Raw genomic sequence first — 20027 nt, forward strand, 5'->3', positions numbered from 1 at the left:
CAGAGCGCGGCGCATATAGCCATGGCAACGCCGCGGGGCCCTCCTCTAGCGCTTGCGTCTGTGTCCTCCTGAGGCTAGACGTGAGAGGGCAGAAATTGCGGAGCCAATGGGAGCCAAGGCTCGGCCAGGACGGGGGCTGGGGGGAGGCTTATGGGGCAGCTGGGCGGGGCCGGGGCGGGCGGTGCCGAGCAGACGTCCTCACCTGCAGCTGGCGCCGGCCGGATGCTGAGGCGGTGCTGCCACCAGTGGGCGGGGCTGCGGGGCGGTGGGGCAGCGGGGCGGGGGCACCCTCACCTGTCCGTGTGTGTGGCTCAGCCTGGGCTCCGCGGCCTCCCCTTGCACCGGACGTGGACCCAGGCTGCCGTTGGGCAAGATAGAGGACTGAGCCAAGGCACAAACGGCTGGCCAGGTAGGGCACCTGAAGTGCAGATCCTCCAGGCCCGCTGCCGGCCTTGAATTCACGCTGCTGGGCAGTTTCCAAGGAGACGGGATCTGTCCTAAGAGGGGAGATAGGGCAGGGGTGCCAGATGCCGGGTTAGGTGCAGTCTTACAGGCTAGCCACGGTGAGAGTGTTCAGAAAAGCCCCTGTGTTGGCGGGGCTAGGAATTTGGGGTATGGGGTGGGGATTGTGTGTGCCATGCTCTGTGGTCTCCCCAAGAACTCTCACCCCCAAGCAAGGGACCCTGCTCCCTCCACCATTCACTGCACCCCCTGCCTTCCCCAGCACCACTACCCCTGCCCCCGGAGTGTCCCATGACCTCTCCCCACACCGGGCACCGTCCCTGTTACAGGTACTGAGGTCCTGGTGGTTCCAGCCCGAGGGTGGGGGCTGTATCTGACCAGTTAGGATGCCTGGAGCTTTGTATGAAACCTCAGAGCATAATGCAGACGTGCACAGAGGCCCCTCAAACAGGATTCCCTGCATGGCCCTCCCACCACGGACCCACAGCGCAGCTGCCACATCAGGCCAAGCCTGCTGGAAGACCGCTGGTCCCTCTCATCCTGTTCCTGATCAAGAGTGCACCGGCCACACTGCTGGGTATTTAGGGGGCCTTAGAAGAGCAGCTGGTATTTTCATGGGCAAATATTTGCTCTTTTGGGAAGATTTCAGTGCAAAGGGATGTAGGATATGCTTTTTCTGTTGCCCTGAAACTGGTGACTAGGATGCAAACTTAAGTCAAAACAGGTTTTAGAGAGAGCTGCAAAATATCTAACCCAAAGATCACTGTTCCCCAGCAAAGGCAACACCACCTGGCCGGTGGGGTCCTGGTCCCTCATTCTGGAGGTTGGGGTTTGCACCCTCCAGCTGGGACAGAGCCCGAAACAGCTCTGAACACGCTCCAACAGGCTTTCCCAGCAAAAACGGCCTTTATTTTGAATCTGGGTGAAGGAACCAGCTGAGACATCTGAGTAAATCTTCCTGGGTGTAACCAGGCCTTTTATGCTGAATGAAAGAGCGGCTCTCCACATGCTAACTTCTTAGAACTGAATGTGTGTCAAAACCTTCATGCATGTAGCATGTTGGGAACAGCTTTTCATGGTGAGGGGAACTATAAAACTTACATGTGTATGGGGAAGCCCTCACTCCAACCGGCTTTTCCTGCGCACACTGCCTTTATTTCGAAATTGGCTGTTGCTGAGAAATCTTGGTAAGCTTTCCTAGGTGTAACCATGCCCATTATGCTGGACGAAAGAGCGGCTCTACACTTGTTCACATCTCAGAAATGAATGTGTGTTGAAGCCGTCATTCATGTAGCGTGTTGGGAACAGTTTCGTGGTGAGAAGAACTATGTAAATTACATGTCTATGATGAAGCAATTGCTCGAAATGGGTATTCCAGCGCATACTGCCTTTATTTCAAAACTGGCTTCTCAGAAGACCTGTGGTCTCCACTGCAGGTCTGTCTCCAAGCTCTGGGCCAGCATGGTGACTCTGCTCCCCCTGTCTATTCTGGGAGGTCTAGGGGTCCTCCATGGCCCTTCCACCATTGTTTCTTTTGGAAACACCCCACAGATGAAATGGGCCTGAGAACAGGAGAGCTGGATGCCAGCAGCCACTGCCCAGTTTGTGGCTCCTAGGAGGGGCATCTCCTCTCTGTGGGCTCTGATCTCCCCTACCCTCTCCCCTACCCCCACCCCTCTCCTCCTGCATTTCCCGATTGATCCCTGGATAATGGTCCATACCAGGAATGACCTGGGAGAGGTTTTATGAGTCCTTAAGGGAAAAAAAAAGAAATCTTTAAACAAATTACTGAAAGTAACTTCCAGCTTTCCCGGGAAAGCCCTCTTTCCAATGTTTAAGGCTAGTTGACAGGGTGTCAAATTGCCTAACCACTCACATCTGAGCAACTGCTAACTCTTTCCAGTTCCCCGCAGCATCCACCTCTGGCAGCTTGGCCACAAGAGGGCAAGAAAGCTCTTTCCCCATGCCAGCTCCAGCGTGGCTTTGGAGGCAGTGGAGGCTGAGAGAAAGGGCCCCGCCCTGAAGTTTGGGGGCCTCCAGCCACAGCCAGAGGAGCAGGAGTTTTCAGAGTGCCCCAGGAGGGAAACCAGGCAAGGCTGCCTGGCCCAAGTCTTCCCTGCCCAGAGAGCCCCATGAACTGCTTTGGGCCCCACTCCCCATTTGGGCCCCCTGCAAAAAGGTACCACGGGATCCACACCTGAGAAGGCAGAAGGATGGCCCTTTGGCCTGGGGTCCCAGCAGGTGTGTCCTGTGATACCTGTGGCCACATATCTTCCTTGTCTCTCCAGGTCAGTGAAGGGTCTGTGCTGGGCACCTTGGTGCTCAGGAACATGGGAACAACTCTAAACTCAGAAGGACAGAGAGACTCTGCCTGGAAGCAAGGATTCCAGGGAGACGCCTTGCCCAGAACTGGGGAACTGTGTGCTGAGTAGACTCCTGGAGGCAATGTGGGGCTGTGGGGTCCTCATCAGAGAAGGGAGCAGGTGTGCTTTCCGGGGGTGGAGCCCTGCTTTGTCCAGTCATGTCCTTGTGTAAGACTCATTTACAAACACCTTCCAGTCCACCTAGGGGTGGCCTCAGAGTTGGGGGTAGAGGAGGAGAGTGAAGGGTGCAGACTTAGGGCCCCCTGACCCACCCAGGGAGCCAAGGGTCAGTGGGAACATCGTGGGAGTCTAGTGCAGGGGTGGAGGACGAGAACTAAGAACATGCCAAGTCATGCAATAAAGTGACCTGTGATCACGAGACACAGGTGGCTGTACACCAAAGGAGGGAGATAGAAATTTAGACCCAAGCTCTGAGAACCTTGAGAGGGGCTGGAGGGTCCCAGGAGCCCTGAGGAACAGCTCTTCTAGGGGCACAGATATCCCAATAAACACATTTCTCATGGATGCTTTTTGGGGTGCAGAGTGAGTTACCAGGATCCTAAAACTAGTATGGAATCCCACCCCCTTGTTCATCACGATTCCTGGCAATAAATTGCTGTCATTTGTTCCTGGACATGCACAGGGGAGGTGACTGCTGTGGTGGTCACTGCAGGACTAGAATCTTCTGGTGTGGGCTCTGTGACCACAGAAACCCAGGGGGATTTCTTAACGGGAGCACCTGGAGTCCATGCCTTCAAGGACCACCCTCATGGGATGGCCAATGATCCCGTGGTACCCAGGTCACCAAGTGACGAATTTGTGAGGTTGCCTGGGGTAACCTGGGGACATGTAGGTTTCTGTGGTCAGCACGTGGGCCCAGCACTGCGGGATGGTCTGCACAAAGAGGGGCCTGCCCTCCTGATGATGGCTTCTAACACCTGCAGGGAAACTGCTCCCTGGGCGCCTGGAGGTCCATATTGAGAGCGTCCTGCCAGCCATGAGAGATCACCTTCCCCTGATGCAGAGGCAGACCTCTCCCCCTTGAGGCCCAGTGGACACCTGGCTCAGGTCCCAACTGTGTGCCCTGGACACACAGAGCCCCAGATCTCTGGCACAGACTGGGGTGTGGTTGTGTCGGGGCAGAAAAGGCCCAGGTAAGGGGCTCATTCAGGGACAGAGGCCACTCTGCAGGGATACTGGACCTGGCAGCAATACACTGCTTCAGAACTTACCTGGGCTGGGTTTCCAAGCTGTGGGATGGAAGGGCCTCTCCTTCCTGCGGTGCAGTGGGGGGAACTAGATCCATCGTCAATATCAGCCCTGAAAATGGAGGCTGCACTACATCCATTCCTGGAAAGAAAAATCAGGCCCCTCCAGTCCAGGTGACTCAGAAAGTCATTCAGCAATATTCGGGGCCCCCAGTTTAGGCTTTGAATTAGAGCTGAGCGGCTCAGGAGGCCAGATCCCTGTCCGTGGCTCCAGGAGTAGGCTTTCTGCTTGGGGACAGGATCCTCACAAACACCTGTGTCTTTGTGGGACTTTCCCCTCTGACCAGCTGGGAGGCAGGGTGCAGTTGTGGGAAATGGTGTTTCCATGAGCAGAGGGCCACCAAGTGGTGGGGGCACAGGAGACTGTGAGAATGAGTCCCGCAAAATTTCTGGAATCAAAAAACTGGCAAATGTGAAAAAGTGCATAATTTGTTTTATCGAACAGGCTGCTTATGTACGTTTGGAGGGCCAGGTTCAAAGACTCTGCATCCATCCAGGACAATAGCATCAAGAGAAGAACAGACAGAGCAGAAGGAGATCTGGGGTTTCCCCCAGGAATGAGGTGGAACAGGGATTTCTGCAGATTTGCAAGGCGTCCCCTACCACTGAGCATGGGGTTACAACCCCACGTGACTACCGTCGTGTTTGGCTTGGGCTCTGGATCTGGCCTGCTCATTTATTCTTCCAGCTGAGTTCCAGAAACTCAGAGGGTGGACTTTGAGGGGCTGCGTTTGGAACCTAGTGAGGAGCTGGATGGTCCTTTATATTGAGTCCCTTCAGCCTAATCACCGTAGCTGAATCCCAACACCCCCCAGGCACCCAGGGTGGCTGTGGAGGGAGAGAAAGCCTGGCAGGCGACCTAGGGGTCCCACTGCTCTGTCCCTCCCTTGTCTTCATTCCCTTTCACCCCAGAAGGTGTGATTGTCTCGTGTCATGGTGGCCGCCGTAGTGTCCCTCCCAGCAATCTCTCTTCTCCATCAGGTGGGGTTCCCAACCCCACTCAGCCTTCTCTCTGCATGGATGCTGAAGGACCAGGACCACCTGAATTTCTGAGCTTGAGCAGTAAGGTGGAAAAAAAGAAACCAATGGAAACAAAGAAACAAGTTATTGTGGCAAAACTGCCCACCACAGAGAAGCTGCCCTGAGTGGAAGGGAGGGTGTGGGCATGCCCATTTGTTTCCTGTCTCCCAGTGCTCTTAGCTTTCTTATTGCAGACCTGCATGGTTACAACAAAATGATCTGCAAAACTGAAAATATTTACTCTCTCGCTTTTACAGAAAAGGCTGGTCAGCCTCTGGTCCGGTACCAGGCAAGTGATTGGAGTCCCTTTCCAGTTTGGAAACATCTGGGCAGGCCCAGGTTTGCAAAAGTCTTTAAGAGTAGTTACGGAGTTTTGCTTCTAAAATTCTTTACGGCTGTATATACTTCTGAGATGCGGTTGTGCTGTGTAATTCTGAGCCGGGATTTTCTCAAACTGTTTCTCACTTCTTATACCAGACATTCCTAAATTCCAAGGGGAACTGTATATTAAGGAAGCCATGGAATTTAGGAAAAGGATACAGATCTCATTTCCTTTTAAGCATCAGTGTACCTCCATCATGGCAGTATTGGTTATGAGTTATTGATAGGGGAATTAAATAGTAACCAGATTAATAGAAAATAGGGGATTTTAGGTACACAGGTTCATCTTTTCAACATTTTTTGTAATATTTGCAGTTTAAGATGGCCATTCCTGAGAAACAGGTAGCCTCTTAGAATGAAATAGCATTTCCTCTGAACCATACTTAATTTTTATTTCGTAGACAGCAGGAAGGGTAATCACACATCACACATTTGGGGACGTCAAAGAGAAAATGTAACTTTCTGGGAGCGCACTCCCCCATCTCCCCCTGCTCTTTTCACTGTCCCATTCTCCCTGGAAGGCTCTTTCTTATCTTCTTCTCATGGCTCCAGTAACTCTTTCTTCCTCCTCATCCCTCAGCTGATAAGGTTACTTTTCTACTTTGAACAAGCAAACAAGCCAACAGAAGAGAAGTTTCACAAGCAACTCCCAGCACATCCGCTCACCTAGTGTTGTCTGTGACCTCACTCTCGGTGCCCCACCTCTTATTACAGGTAACATCGAAAGCCAATTCCTCGAAAAGTCCCCAGGGCCCCATCCCTCCCATCTTCTCTGGGTTGTCACTCCCAAAACCATCCTCTCTTTCACTACCTCATCTATTTTGTTCTCCTGCTAGTTGGCTCCCATCAGTATATAAACGTCCATCTTCTTAAAAGAAACAAACAGCACTCCTTGACCCTAATTCACCCCCACCAATTGCCACCCTGTGTCTTTGCAGCAAATATTTAAGGAGTTGTTTAAACTCACTGTCTGCATCTTCTCTTGAGCCATCCCCTTTTACACCCACTCTGGCTCTTCCCCTGATCCCTCGCTCTATGGAAACTGCTCTGTCAAGGCCATCAGTGACCACACGTTGCTAAATATAGTGGTCAATTTTCAGTCCTCATCATGAGTAGACCCTCGGCAGCATTTGACCCAGCTCTTCCATCCCTCCTCCCCCGTGTTCCTGCTTCACTTAAACTCCAGCCCATCGCTCAGTCTGTTTTCTGCTTTTGGTCTACTGGCTGGTCCTTTGCCAATGTCTCCTCTTTTTCCCAAACATACACTGTGGGTGTGCCCCAGGGTTGGCTCCTGGGCCTCTCATCTCTCTCTCTGCTATTCCTTTGGTGGAAGCAACCCAGCCTTGGAAAGTGGCATGCCATCAATTTCTCGATTTCTCCAAAACTCCCTGATTTGCCCTTTCCATCTGGACCTTTATCCCTGAGACTCACATTCTTTTTCTTTCATTAATCTTGCTTTCACATTCATACATATGTTCTACTATGTAATTACTTTTCCAAATTTTGTATCAGTAAATATATATATCATGTAAAATGCTCAAATCTGTATTATTTCCACTAAGATGCTTATTCTAACTTAGAACCTTTCTGCATTTCTGTATTTATGTGGAAAAAGCGAATAGCATTTCTACAAGCCTCATAGTTAAACAGTGTGTTTGTTTGGGGCTATTATGTAACATGAAATAATGATACATTAACATAGTCCTTTTTCATTTATTTTTATGTAACACCAAGATGAGGTTTTTTCACTGAACACTGGTTTTATTGAAATTTTACCTACGTTATGGACAGTCAGTTTATGTGAAAGCCCTCATTTCTCCCCTTTCTGATATATTTTCCATTTGGCTATATATAACATATACCTTGGCATGAAACAAACTTCCCAAATCATTCACATAATACAATTAATACATTTAAATTATATTTTTTAAATGTTAAAAAGAAAAAGAAAACAGACTCCTCTACCTATTAGGCATTTCTGTGGCAATATGTAATACACACCTTAACCATGACATTGAAGAACTGAGCTGATACCAGCCCCTTTCCACCTGCTCAGCCCCACCTTGTCCCATCCCTTGTGGATGGAGAGGACATCCCTCCCATTGTCCAGGTCCAGATGTTGGAACAATGTTCTTTCTGTCTTTCTCTTACACACACAGACAGCAAATCCAGCTTGTTAGAAAATTCTGGGTATTCTGTCTTCATTAACCACCTGCTCCCTGCTCCCCGCCCTCCTAAGAGCCACCTTCAGCCCTTCCTGGACACCAATAGCCTCCTGTTTCCATCTTTGCTTTCCTACAATCTCTCATCCACACAGAGTCAGAGGGAGCCTGCAAAACATACATTGATGGGGTGGGTTTAGTTCAGTGGTAGGGCGCATGCTTAGCATGCAAGAGATCCTGGGTTCAAAAATGATTATAAATCAATAAAAAATGTTAAAAAAAAAAAGAGATCCTGGGTTCAATCCCCAGCACCTTCATTAAAATAAATAAATTACCTCCCACAAAAAAACACAAACACAAAAGCTTAAGTTGGACTATATCACCCCTCCCCTCAAAACTCACTAAACGGGTCATCATTTCATTAGGAGCCAAAGTCATCACAAAGGCCTCAGGACCCGGCGTGCTCTGCCTCTCTGCCCACACTCTCCCCCTCACTCAGGGGGCCTCTGACTCCGGCTCTTCCTTCTTCCTCCGGATCTATTCTGCTTCAAGTTCATTACTCCGTGAGATCTGCCAGGATTGCCTTATTCCCTCCTGCCTGCCTCCCACCCCACCGCCATCACCGGAGTTTGCTCATATCACTCTTTTTTTTTTTTTAATTTTTCCAAGCTCTTACTACCCCCAACATGCTGCCTGTTTCCTCTACTAAAACTCTGAGCCCCCAGTGATGGGGAGTCATGTCTATTTTGTTGACTGATAAAGCCCGAGAACCTTGTGAATTGGTCTAGTTAGGAGATTCCCGTACGTAGTAGGAGCTTATACACATTTGCTGAATGACTGTAGATGCCCTGGTCCAATCCGATGGAGCACTTCTGTGTCCTGCTCAAAGAATAACTGTCCTTTCCACCTGAGAGGGGGTGACAACTTCCTTGGTGATCAAAGGCAACATCTTTTTGCTTTATGCTATTAACCTTAGGCGGGGAGACTGGGGGATCTTCATATATATTTTTAAATTTGGTTCACTCTGCAGTTTGTCTTTGGTCTCTGTATAATTTTGAAAAACTCTTTATGAGTGATCATTCTTCCATCAGATTGAACAGGGTCCAGGGGGAAGGACCAAGCCTGTCCCATCGGCCATCCTATGTGTCATGTCCTGGGACCCAGTGGATGCTCAGCACGTAAGTGAACAGACTGGAGTGAGTGAAGAAATGGGAGCATCTCCTTATTGTGGTGGCTGCTCTCTGTCAGATGCCTTGAGATTTGAGGAAGGGTTTACAAGTGCGGAGAGGGGAGATCAGGTCCTCTGTGCTCTTCCTGAGTGCCCTGGCTTTACCCATTCCCCCAGCCCACTCTGGGCAGCCAAGTTGAGGAGCTGGGCCACCGGAGGTTGTGCTGATCAATAATCCACCTTCACCCCAAGTCCGGGGGGTAGGGACCCCTGGTTGTAGTCTCTGGAGTCAGGTCCTTGGAGGAATTCCTCACTGAACTATGTTTTGGACCTTTTATTTTTCTCTATAACCTCCAGCTGAAGAAGATTGTCTTAGACACATGGAAGCTGAGGACGCCTACTGTCCCCTCGGAACCCAGGTGGGGCTGGGAGTCTGCTGTTTGTATAGCCGGTGGGCTCGTGTTGCTTTGGGCATCCCTGTGTCTGAATTCCTGCAGTACACTCGGTGGTAAGGAAGGGGTGCCTGGCAGGGAGGGAAGTGGGTCGGGAGACTGCACAGCTGGGGAGATGTTAACCTGGGGTGTGCAGGAGCCTGCTGATGCATGGCATCTCGGTTCAGGGAACTCTTCACGCTCAGAGGGGTTCCCACTCCCGCAGGGGCCATTTGATCAGGGTGCTGGGCTGTCAGGGGACCGCAGGGGTCCCAGTGAGGATTACAGTGCCTTCAGGCAATGGGAAATGAGGGGTCCAGCGGCACTTGAATTAACTGTGCACCCAAACCCAGCCCCCACCTCTTTCAGCCTTTATCCTTATCTGCAAAACTGGAATTTTATTAACCATCCCGCGGGGTCGTTGATGGGCTAGGACAGACTAGACAGTCAAGAGCTGGAATTCCTCTGTCCCCTGATTGTTTTCCTTCTTTCTGACTATTTGCTCTCACAAGCTCAGTCTCTCTGTCTCTCTCTCTTTCACTTCTAACTTTCTCTCATGCTCTGGTTTCATTTGACTTCCAACCACCGCCCCTCGCCAATCCCCAGATGAGTGAACTTGATTTCTGTGTGTCAGTTCCAAATTCCCAGGAAAGATGCTCTGTCTCCCTCTGGATCTGTTGTCCAACCCATCAGTTGTGGCCAGATGAGGGAGTCCCTCTGGGACCAGTGGAGGGTCTCCGCCCAGCCCCCCAGCCACCACTTTGGGAGCACATATCTCTCCAAGGAGGAGGTACTGGCTGTGACCTTGTGTCAGTCAGTATGAATTTATGTCTCCTCTTGCCCCTCCTTCATCCTCCTAAACAAAGATGAAAATTAAACACTCCCGGGATTTGTGTCATGGAACACGCAGAGTGGGGGCTAAGGGGGCTGGAATCTCTGCTGCATTTAAGGGACTACAGTGAATCCCCAATGAGAGCCTGCAAAGGGAACACCACCACCCCCACCTGGCACTTATGGTGCTGAGTCTGAGTGATGTTGAGCTAGGCTTCTGACCACAGCTCAGGGGTCTGGTCTGACCAGTTAGCCTTTGAAACCAACCAGCTTTGGATTCCTCAATCCCTCCCTGAGGTTTTACCTGAACCACCAGCTTCTGCATCTCTGAAGACAGATGATGAGGACCCTTCACGTAAGCCGTTCGCACAGCCCTGTGCAGGCCTTTGTGCTGCACGGTCTGCCCGGCGAGATAACTGAGGTTGGTATTTTACTGATGTTAGAAATAGTCTGGTTTCCCTATGTACTGTTTCACTGAACAAGCAACAGAAGCCACCTCTCGCTGATAAAAGCAAAAAGGGACTTAATGAGAAGATGCTGGGAGGGTGTATGGATTGGCCAGGACCGGAGCCAACCCAGGAGCTGTAGGAGGTGTTAGGGAGCCCCAGGCACCAGGCCGGGCTGGGTGCTACCGGGCCCCCTGCCACCCCAGAAGGGACCCCTCTCCACCCGACCCTCCACCTCACTCACTGCAGGTTCATATCCCGGCAGGGCCAGGTCACACTGAAGCCACCAGCACACACCTCAATGGGGGAGTTGACACCGTCTCAGCTGAGGGCGTGCCCGGTGTGGGGAGAGGCCCAGTTAGAAGAAGGCGGTTCCCCTACTATTCCGAGTTAAGGTGCAAGTCAGTGCCCATCACTCAGGAGAGCCAGGCTGGACGGACCTCATTGCGGTGACTAGGCCGTCTGAGTTCACTTAATACTTTCTATGTTTGAAGGCCCTGGAGGGAGAAAAAGTGAAGTTTCTAGAACTTATTTTGTGTTTCCCATGTACCAGGTGCGGTAAGCAAGCCACTTCAGACAAGACCCAGAGCAACCACGTTAATAGGCCACGGAGCAAGTAGTGCAGTCAGGCCTCTGTGGACCCGAAACCCGTGTCCCCATCAGCTCAGTAGTTACCAGTGGAAACTGGGGGGATTTATGGGACTGTGTGCTCCTGTAGGGGCTGGGATGTGTGTGTTTAAATCCACATCTTCAGAAACTCGGCTAGAACCACAGAAACTTATTGCACGGAGGCAGAGGAGGGGAGGATTCCAGCCTTTGTTCCAGCTCGTGTGGAGCTCAGAAATTTCTCCTTCTGTCCTGAAAACAACACCAGAGCTGAGGGAGCTGCAATCCCACTGTACTTCTTAGATCCCAGAAAAATGAGGGGAAAATCTGCTCCCAACACAGAGAGGCAGCCAGGCAGGCTTGGCGAGTCACAGCTCCCAGGGCAGAACCCGCTTTTGTAACAACCCCCAGGGCAGGCAGATTTAACAGGTCCCTGAGGCCAGTGGAAATCTCAGCGTGGGGAAGTCCGAGTGTGACAACTCCAGGGGGCCAGTCAGAGGGGCCCCCTGCTCTTTTTCATGCATTTTACCTCCAGGACCGTGTCCTGTTCTCAGAATGAAGGCCTCAGAGGATAACTCCTCATGCTTCCTGCCTGGAAAGGAGAAAATAACTCTATTGAAATATACCCAAAACATTCTGTTTCATTTGGGGAAGTTGTTTTTTGTTTGTTTGTTTTTTTAATGAGAAATTATTTTACCAGAGCCTAACCAACCTGGGAGAAGGGAAATCCCTTCTGTCTCACCCAAATTGGGGTGGGGGGAAAGAGACACACTTGTGGAGGTCACAGCTCAGGGCATAGGCTCAATGAGAACTAATCACAGGACTACAGATGCCCTGCTCTGTCCTGCTCCCCCAACACCTTACCTCCATGTCAGTAGGGCCCCTGTGTAATAACAGGAATAAAACTAAAAGAAGTAAATGTCTCAGGAGTGTCAAGGGAAAACCCAAAGACAGTGGGGAGATGAAAACAAGGACACACAGGCTGTTTTAGCCTCTCATACCAATAGCTGTAGCAAACTACACACAGCCCATCCCAGTAGATAAACAGAAAACCTCACAGAAGAAATTATTTATTTTGGTTCTCTTACCCAGTGCATTCCATGGTGCATCCTCGCCTAGAATTGAGTGGAAGCAAGTCCATCTCAGAAGGGACATAACTGAAGAGGGATGGCTTTCCAGACTCTGATGGGCAGCGAGAGCTGCAGCCTGGGTGAGAGCATGGTGAGGGGTGGGGTAGGGGGTGGGCTGCCTTCTTCCCCAAATAAGGAAACTTCCTGAGGCCAGCACAGGAGGGAGGGCCATGGGGTGGAAGCAGCCAGACTTCTTCCTGAGAACTGATGGGATGCCTCAAAGGGACCATTCAGGTACCAAAACTGGGCCGTGAGTGTGGGAGCCAGTCGGTCTGACTCAGAGCCCAGGACTGAGGTGGGCGTACAGCAGGCCGGTCTTACTTGGCTGGATCCATTTCACTTCTCCGAAGCCCTGTGTAAAACATGAAGCGTGGACGGCCTGTTGAGCACAGCTCTGCCCTCAAGACCTGTTTCAACTCCTCTCTTCCCGGAAAACAGCATCTCTGAGCCCGCCCTTGGTGACCTCAGAGAGATCACCCTAGTGGCCCAGGCTAGTGACCGGGAACATGTACCTTCCTGCAGCCAACCCCAGACGTCCACTGATGCATCATATACTGGCAAAGATGTGAGTTCCTGTGCATTGGTCTAACAGCAGAGACTCTGCCACAGGCCCAAGAGGTGGTGTGTGGGACATGCAGAGGTGCAGGAGTGTAGGCAGTGCAAAAGTGTAACTGGTGACAGGGGTGCAGGGGCTGTGGAGGGCGCAGGCAGTTCAGGGGATGCGGGGGTGCAGGGGTGCAGAAGTGCAGGCAGTGCAGAAGTGCAGATAGTGGCAGGGGTGCAGAGGTGCGGGGAGTGTAGGGATGCAGGGAGGTGCTCAGGCACGTGGCCAGGATTAGAAGGCAAGTGCACATCCTCGCAGTCAGCCTGACCCCGGGAGGCTAGTCCAATCGTTTGGGGCGGCGGAGGCGGCGGTGCGTGGGAGGCTGCCCGGGCAAGCCGGTCGATTTCTTCTCTTCCCTGGAGCCTGGCCTAGGGGGGCCTTGGCCGCTGGAGATTCGCCAGATGTTGGACTCCAGGTAAGCTTGCTCCTGGGAGGTGGGGCGGTTAGGTCAGGGGGCAGCGGCAGCGACAGGGGGGCGGAGCGCGGCTGCCTCTGGCGAACTGTTGGAATAGCTGCCTTCTCCCGGCTGCCGGGCCTGGGAGCGGCCTCTGCTGCCCCTGGTCACCGTACACGCCTGTCCCGCTCAGCTTGCTGAGTGGGGACGGTGCCATTAATGTGCGGGGCCCACGGGGTTAGGGGGGCTGCCGCGCGGAAGCCGGTCAGTTCGCTCAGCTCTCCCCCGCGGCGGAGCCAGTGGCAGCTTCTGCTGCCGTAGAGGCGGGACGCCGGTCTCCAGGTGAGCTTGCCCCTGGGAGGCGGCGGCGGCGGCTGCAGGGGGAGGGGGTCCGTTCCAGGGAGCTGCTCCATTTCTTCTGTCCCGCGCGGCCTGGCCTGAGGGCGACCTCTGCCGCCAGAGATTTGCCTGCGGTCCGACTCCAGGTGAGGTTGCACCTGGGAGATGGGTGCGGTGCAGTCAGGGGGCTGGTAAGGTGGTGGCTGCGGGGATAGGGAGGCTGCCCCGGGGGAGCTTGTGTATTAGCTCCCATGTCTGTGCCGCGTGGCCTGCAGGCGGCCTCTGCTGCGCCAGGTCCCCGGACACCCCTGTCCCACTTTGCCTGCTGGGGGCGGGAGGCAGGGTAGTCAGGGTACACGGGTGGCGGGGGTCGGGGGCCTGCAGCGGGGGAGCGGGCCATTTGCTCCCATCTTCCCCGCGGCTTGTCCTAGGGGCGGTCTCTGTTGCCCTGGGTTACGGGACACGTGTATCCTAGTCGGCCTGACCCCGGGAGGCGGGCGTGGTACGTTGGGGGTGGTGGCAGCAGCGGCAGGTTTTCCCATGGAGCCGGTCCATTTGCTCCCATTTCCCCCCATGGTTTGCCCTGAGGGCTGTCTCTGTTGTCCCAAGTTCGCCGGACGTCCATCTCCAGGTCAGCCTGCTCCCTAGAGGAGGCCACCGTGAGGTCAGGGGGCAAGAGAGGTGGCTGCTTCAGGGGTAGGTGGCTGCCTTGGGGAGCTGGTGGATTGGCTCCCGTCTCCCCGATTGCCTGGTGTGGGAGTGGCCTCTCCTCCCCCAGATCACCAGACACACCTGTCCCATTCAACCTGCTGGGGGAGGGGTGCCCTGGGCGGTGCCTTTAAGGTGCGGGGGTGGCGACGGCGGGGGTAGAAGACCTGCAGCGCTGAGCCTGTCAATTTGCTCTCCTCTTCCACGCTGCCAATCCTGGGGGCATCCTCTGCTGCCCAAGAAGCCGGATGCCCGTCTCCAGGTCAGCTTGCCCCTGGGAGAAGGGCGCGATGCGGTCGAAGGGCAGAGGCAGCTGCGAGGTCCGGCTGCCTGTCCTAATGGGGCCACTTCTTCTCCTCTCCACTGACCTGGCCTGGGGATGGCCTCTCCCGCGCAAGATTCGCCTGACACCCCACACCCGGTCAGGTTGCTCCTGGGAGGTGGGCGCGGTGAGATCAGGTGTTGGAGAGGAGAGAGTGGCTGCCCCTGGCGAGGTGAAGGATAAGCTCCCATCTCTCTGGAGGCATGACGTGGCCGACCCTCGTTCCCAGGTCACGTTTCTCCGGGTCATATTGCCCCGGGGTTGCAGTAGGGTGAGGGGGCGGCGGGGTGTTGGCTGGGGTATGGAGCCTGCCGCTTGGGAGCTGGTGGTTTAGCTCCCATCTCTTCCGCAGCTTGGCCTGGGGGCAGCCTCTTTTGCCCCAGGTCCCAAAGCACAGTTTCCCTGACAGCTTAGCCACTGGAGGTGGGCAGGATGTGCTGAGGGGGCGGAGGCAGCTGCCAAGGCAGCGACGAAGGGGGCTGTCCCTGGCCAGCTGGTCAATTTGTTCCCATCTCAAACTTTGCTGCCCCAGTTTCGCAGAACGCCCTTCTCCAGTTAATTCTTCTCCTGGGAGGTGGGCGCAGTGCATGCAGCCCAAGGTCTGGGCTCTCCCCTGGGGAGGGGCAGAAACCTCTTGTTCTCCTTTGTCTTTATTCTTCAGCAAAGGGGTTACTTGACCCAATTCTTAATTCTGAGGAAGTGTAGCCTGTGTTACGGAAGAGTTGCTGGACAGTGAGGTTTCTGGGTGGGTTTTCACATCAGCTGATGCCCCAGGCAGGCAGGAAATCTATTACTTAGAGCTTCTTAGTCTGGAGTTGGGGGATGGCCCCGCCATCCTCACCATGCTTTTTAAAAATGTGTTACTCCCCTCTTTTTCCTAGGTGACATTTTAGGTTATTGGGTCACAGATTGCTGGCACACTCATCCCTGTTCTCAAATATCTTTTAAACTTGGGTGAAGTGATAAGTAGGGGAAGATGATTTACTGAAAGGTAAGAATACTTAAATTTGCATTAAAGCTAAATTCTGTCAATCTTTCTCAAATGATTTTTCTCTGATTCTAAATCCACGACCTAGTGAATGTTGTACTCCTGTGTAAATCATTGATCTTCACATCACATTGGTTGAGTGGTCAGCGAGATTTGTTAATTAGATTATTCCTGAAAGGAAAAGCTCAGGCTTTTGAGAATTCCTTGTCGGATGTCACCCAGGCAGTCACAGTAGAAGACAGAGCTGATATAAAAATCCCTCACCTGCCTGAACTGCAAAGCTTCTGGAATTACTGATCCCTGAAATGCAGGTGACATTTGATGATAATCTGGGGGATGGTTTATATGATCAGATTCTTCCAGTCCTGTAAATGGTTTCCGTGGCCCCAGCCCTGAAAGAACTAGTCTTAGGGGCCATATCATGAGGGGTGGGATGGGAAGGCAAGGTCTAAGAGCTGAAATCACTGAGATTCCACACTCGCTAAACACAGACTCCAGAGCCTAATTGTTGTCAGGTTCTGTTCTGGATTTGAGAGTGTGTTCAGACATGATTCTTGCCCTTCAGGAGACACTGCCTGCGTGGTAGTAACCTTTACATAGATCTGGGGAGGATGGCAATTAAGTAGATGGGCTGTTACGGTTCTCAGTGTGCCCAGGCTCGCTCTTCCAGGCATTCGTGGGACTAACGAGTCATCTTATTCACTCATTCACTAATTTATTACCATTGAATTGATCATTTGTCCCACAGTAAGTGAAAGAAGGTATCAGGAAGCTGAGTTTTGTCCCCTCTCCTATCACTGATTGTATCTGTCAGTCGGGCTCCTTGAGTATGCATTGTGAAATGGTGGTATTTCTTGCCCAATGGGGCTGCACTGTGAGTTTTGAGAATCAGGGGAGTCACGTGGGTAGGACAGCACCCTGACACACATGGCCACCCCACCACATGAGACAGCATTGTCGATGCTCAGGTGACCCGATGTAGACCGCTGTGCTAAACCTGAGCATGTTTAGTGATCTTGGTGGCTATGAAAATACAGACTACCCGTCCTTACCTCTGAGACTCTGAGGGTGTGCACACCAGAATTCTGCATTTTAAGAAGCACTTTAACTAAATCTGATGAAGATGATCTGATTGTCCCACTGAGAAACACTGGTGTGCGAGACACCAATATTGAGGATTCTCAGGGAGCGATGTCTTTTCAGGATTGTCCAAGGGTCCTCACTTGAGACTTTTACCTTGGGTGTAATTGTATGTGTTCAGAAGTGATGTCTTTCACTTCCAGTGCTTGTCAGCATGCTCTCTGCAGGGGTTTGCTCTCAGTAGATGGCAAAAACTATGATTCTTCAGGTCACCGAGCTAGAGTGTGAGCGATATTTTATTTTGGTTTTCTTTATAGCAATGCAGAGTCTCCCGAGAACAGATTCAGACTGAACAGATTTGTGTCAGACTTTGGGAGACCGCTGGTGCCCCAGATGTTCTCTGGCAGGTCAATGACGAATCTAGGTCCATCTTTCACTGCTACGTCAATGAAGTGGGCCACTTCGACAAGGCCAAAGCTAGTATCCCCACCATAGCCCTTGACAGTGATGTTCGGCTCCAGGAAGCCATCAGATGCAGCGGATGGCCAGAGGAGGAGCCGAACTTGCCCATGAAATGTGACATCCCCAACTTCATCAACACGGACCAGAACTCTTCCTTTGGGGAAGATGATCTGATTTTCGAACCACCGAATGTTCTAGAAAATAAGCCAGTTGCCCAGACCCCACACAAAGACTTGAGTTGAGAAACGTGCTTTGTCAGGTGTCTTTTTGAAGATATGAATTTTGTCTTTGTATGGCAGGAAGTCCCGTTTCACAAAATTGTATGTGTTTTTCTCTGAGAGAGAGAAATGGAGACAGACAGAAAGACGAAGAAGCAGAAGAGAGCGCCCTCAGAAGAGAGCTAGTTAAGGTGAGTTTTGTGCCATTAAAAAATATTTGGGGTTTTGGGGGGAACAAAGTATTTACACTGTCTCATTCTCCTCGTTGGAAACCTTGGCCCCACACTCAGTGTCAGCATCCTTGAACAGGGGTTGGCACGGTGCATTTTATCTCGCGCTGCCTCTTCCACGTTCTGCCTTTAGCACGTTGTTTTGCCTCCCAGGGCTGCCACCCTTTAAACTGTAATGTGAGGAGTCTGGAGTAGATGATCCATCCCAGCTCTGCTGTTTTGCAAATTTCTGATTTCGTATTCGGATGAGGCTGGGATACACCCAGAGCAGTATAAACCAGGCCCTACCTCCTGTCTCTTGCTGGGGCATCCCTCAGGTCTGTGCCTTCTACTCAAGCCTTTACTGAGCCCAGCTTTTGTCAGGAGCCCAAGTGCCTACCGGGATGGCAGGAGACCTGTCTCTCGTGGTCACGGTGGCCGAAAATTCTATTTGTTGTGCTGAAACAGCTCTTCTGAGATCCTCCGGCCACCCTTGCTCCAACCTGAGGACAGACCTACCGTTCCTTTCCTAGGAGGAGGATCAATCCATGGTGCATTTTATGACAATCCTGTCCCCAGGAATGCACGGAAGGTTATCAGCTGAGTGAGGGGAAGTGCCTCTGTGTCTCTGTGTCCCTGTATCTCTGTCTGCTCACAGTGCCCTGCCACCGGCTACTGAACAAGAAAAGTGCTATTCACCATGCTGTGTCTTTTGCAGATGTGTAGGTGATGGTCTTGTGGCTCATGTGTGGGCTTTGTGCTGGGATGGTGAAGGGCTTATAAATACCTCATCAACATGTATTCGAGATGGCCTGGTGCCACACAGACTTGATTCATGAAGGCATCAAGCCTGCACACTGGTTTGGAAACAACTTGGTTTTGATCAGTCACACTGCATGCATGACTCACTGCTGATCTCTGGGTGTTTTTTTCATTTTAGATTTATTCACCCAGTGTCTTGCTTAAGCTGAAAAATACATTTATTTCACTAGAATATTCTCGGATTCTTTGTTTCACACATCCAGTTGTTTAATTCTTTAAAAATCATTTTGTGTTTATAATGCCTCCTAATTTCTATCAACTCTAGGTTCCCAGTGGCCTGAGCCATGCACCAGATTTGATGTAGGAACTGTTCCACCAAAAGAAATCCCTTTGCCATAATATCTTTTGAGGAAAATATTATTCTTTAAGGCTCTAACAGTAAATCGTAGAACAAAGCATGGAACATTTATTGTAGTTAATACATGTTCATGCAAAAAGAAATGATATTTTCATTAAACAATGTTGATTTTAATAACTTTTACTAATGTGAATATTATTATTCATAATTTAAATAACCAAATAAAACCACAGTTATTTATTATGAAGATTGAAAACTATTTACACTGTCTCTCAATTAGAGGTAGCTTTATTAGAAGACTGAAGGGTATTTAAAAGATGGAAAAATACCCATGATGACACCATCATTTTTATTAACTAAATATCAAGAACTGTGCAGGGTTAAGATTTAACCATCTGCAAGCTGTCAAGTTAGCATGAGGTAGTTTGTGGATGCTGCCAGAAGACAGGAGTCTCCCTCAGGATCAGAGACAAAGAACTTCCTGCCAGCACAGCAGGCAGCTTGGGGTTCATGTTCATGTTGGTTCCTGAGTTTCTTTCCTTTTGCTGTTGTAACAAAGGACCACAGACTCAGTGGCTTAAAGCAATACACATTCATCGTCTCACTGTTCTATTGTGCAGAAGTGCAAAGTCATTGTCAGTGGGCTAAAACCAACGTGTGGCCAAGGCTATGTTCCACACCGAGGCTCTAGGGAGGGATTCGTCCTCCTACCTTTCCCAGCTTGCAGAGGTGTTCACACTCCTTGGCCCAGGGCCCTGTGTCACTGTGACCTCTGCTGCCACTTTACATCTCTGTATCTGCCTATATAGATATAAAGGAAGAGTCTTCTACATCTGGTATGGACCGTTTTTCCTAAATGGACATTGTATCTCTATGTGCAGATTAAAACCCCTTCCCTCCAGGGTGTGGTGGCATCAGCTCACAAGATTACCACTCTGGGCTTTAAGTGTCCTCTTTGTATTGTCACCTGGGAACTTCTCTTTCCATAGTTAGCTCTGTGTTACATTTGTTGTTGTATTTTACCCGGTATTACTGAAAGTTTTACTTAAAAGGGATCCTAATTAGCTCTGTTTACCTGTTTCCAGAGCTGAAAGCTTCAGTTCTAGAGTATCTGTTTGATTTCTCTTAAAAATACATTCCAGTATATTTCTCTGGTGAAAGTCTTTACCCTGTTATCTATTCTCCCATAATTTCCTTATTTTCTTGAATATATTAAAAGTATTTCATAGCCTTTATTGGTAACTCTGATGCCTACATCACCTGGGGGTTTGCATCCTTTGTCTAATGTTTCTTATTCTCATATTATCTGTTATAT

At 51.1% G+C, this 20027-nt stretch overlaps 2 long non-coding RNA genes across 3 annotated transcripts; both read left to right on the plus strand.

The window, feature by feature from the left end:
* The first annotated feature begins 279 nt into the window (after positions 1–279).
* Positions 280–12331, plus strand: LOC141577353 (uncharacterized). 2 transcript variants are annotated; one of them, XR_012506226.1, is made up of 5 exons: positions 280–409; positions 8748–8834; positions 9182–9332; positions 10384–10507; positions 12231–12331. It is a non-coding gene; the product is annotated as an uncharacterized LOC141577353 (long non-coding RNA). The 2 variants fall into 2 exon arrangements; XR_012506225.1 differs by lacking the exon at positions 280–409 and adding an exon at positions 6083–6208.
* A 1680-nt stretch (positions 12332–14011) lies between these two features.
* Positions 14012–17479, plus strand: LOC141577354 (uncharacterized). The gene is made up of 3 exons (XR_012506227.1): positions 14012–14864; positions 15517–15626; positions 17021–17479. It is a non-coding gene; the product is annotated as an uncharacterized LOC141577354 (long non-coding RNA).
* Positions 17480–20027: the final 2548 nt, after the last annotated feature.

The sequence above is a fragment of the Camelus bactrianus genome, chromosome 4 (genome assembly GCF_048773025.1).
Source record: "Camelus bactrianus isolate YW-2024 breed Bactrian camel chromosome 4, ASM4877302v1, whole genome shotgun sequence".
Classification (NCBI taxonomy): domain Eukaryota; kingdom Metazoa; phylum Chordata; class Mammalia; order Artiodactyla; family Camelidae; genus Camelus; species Camelus bactrianus.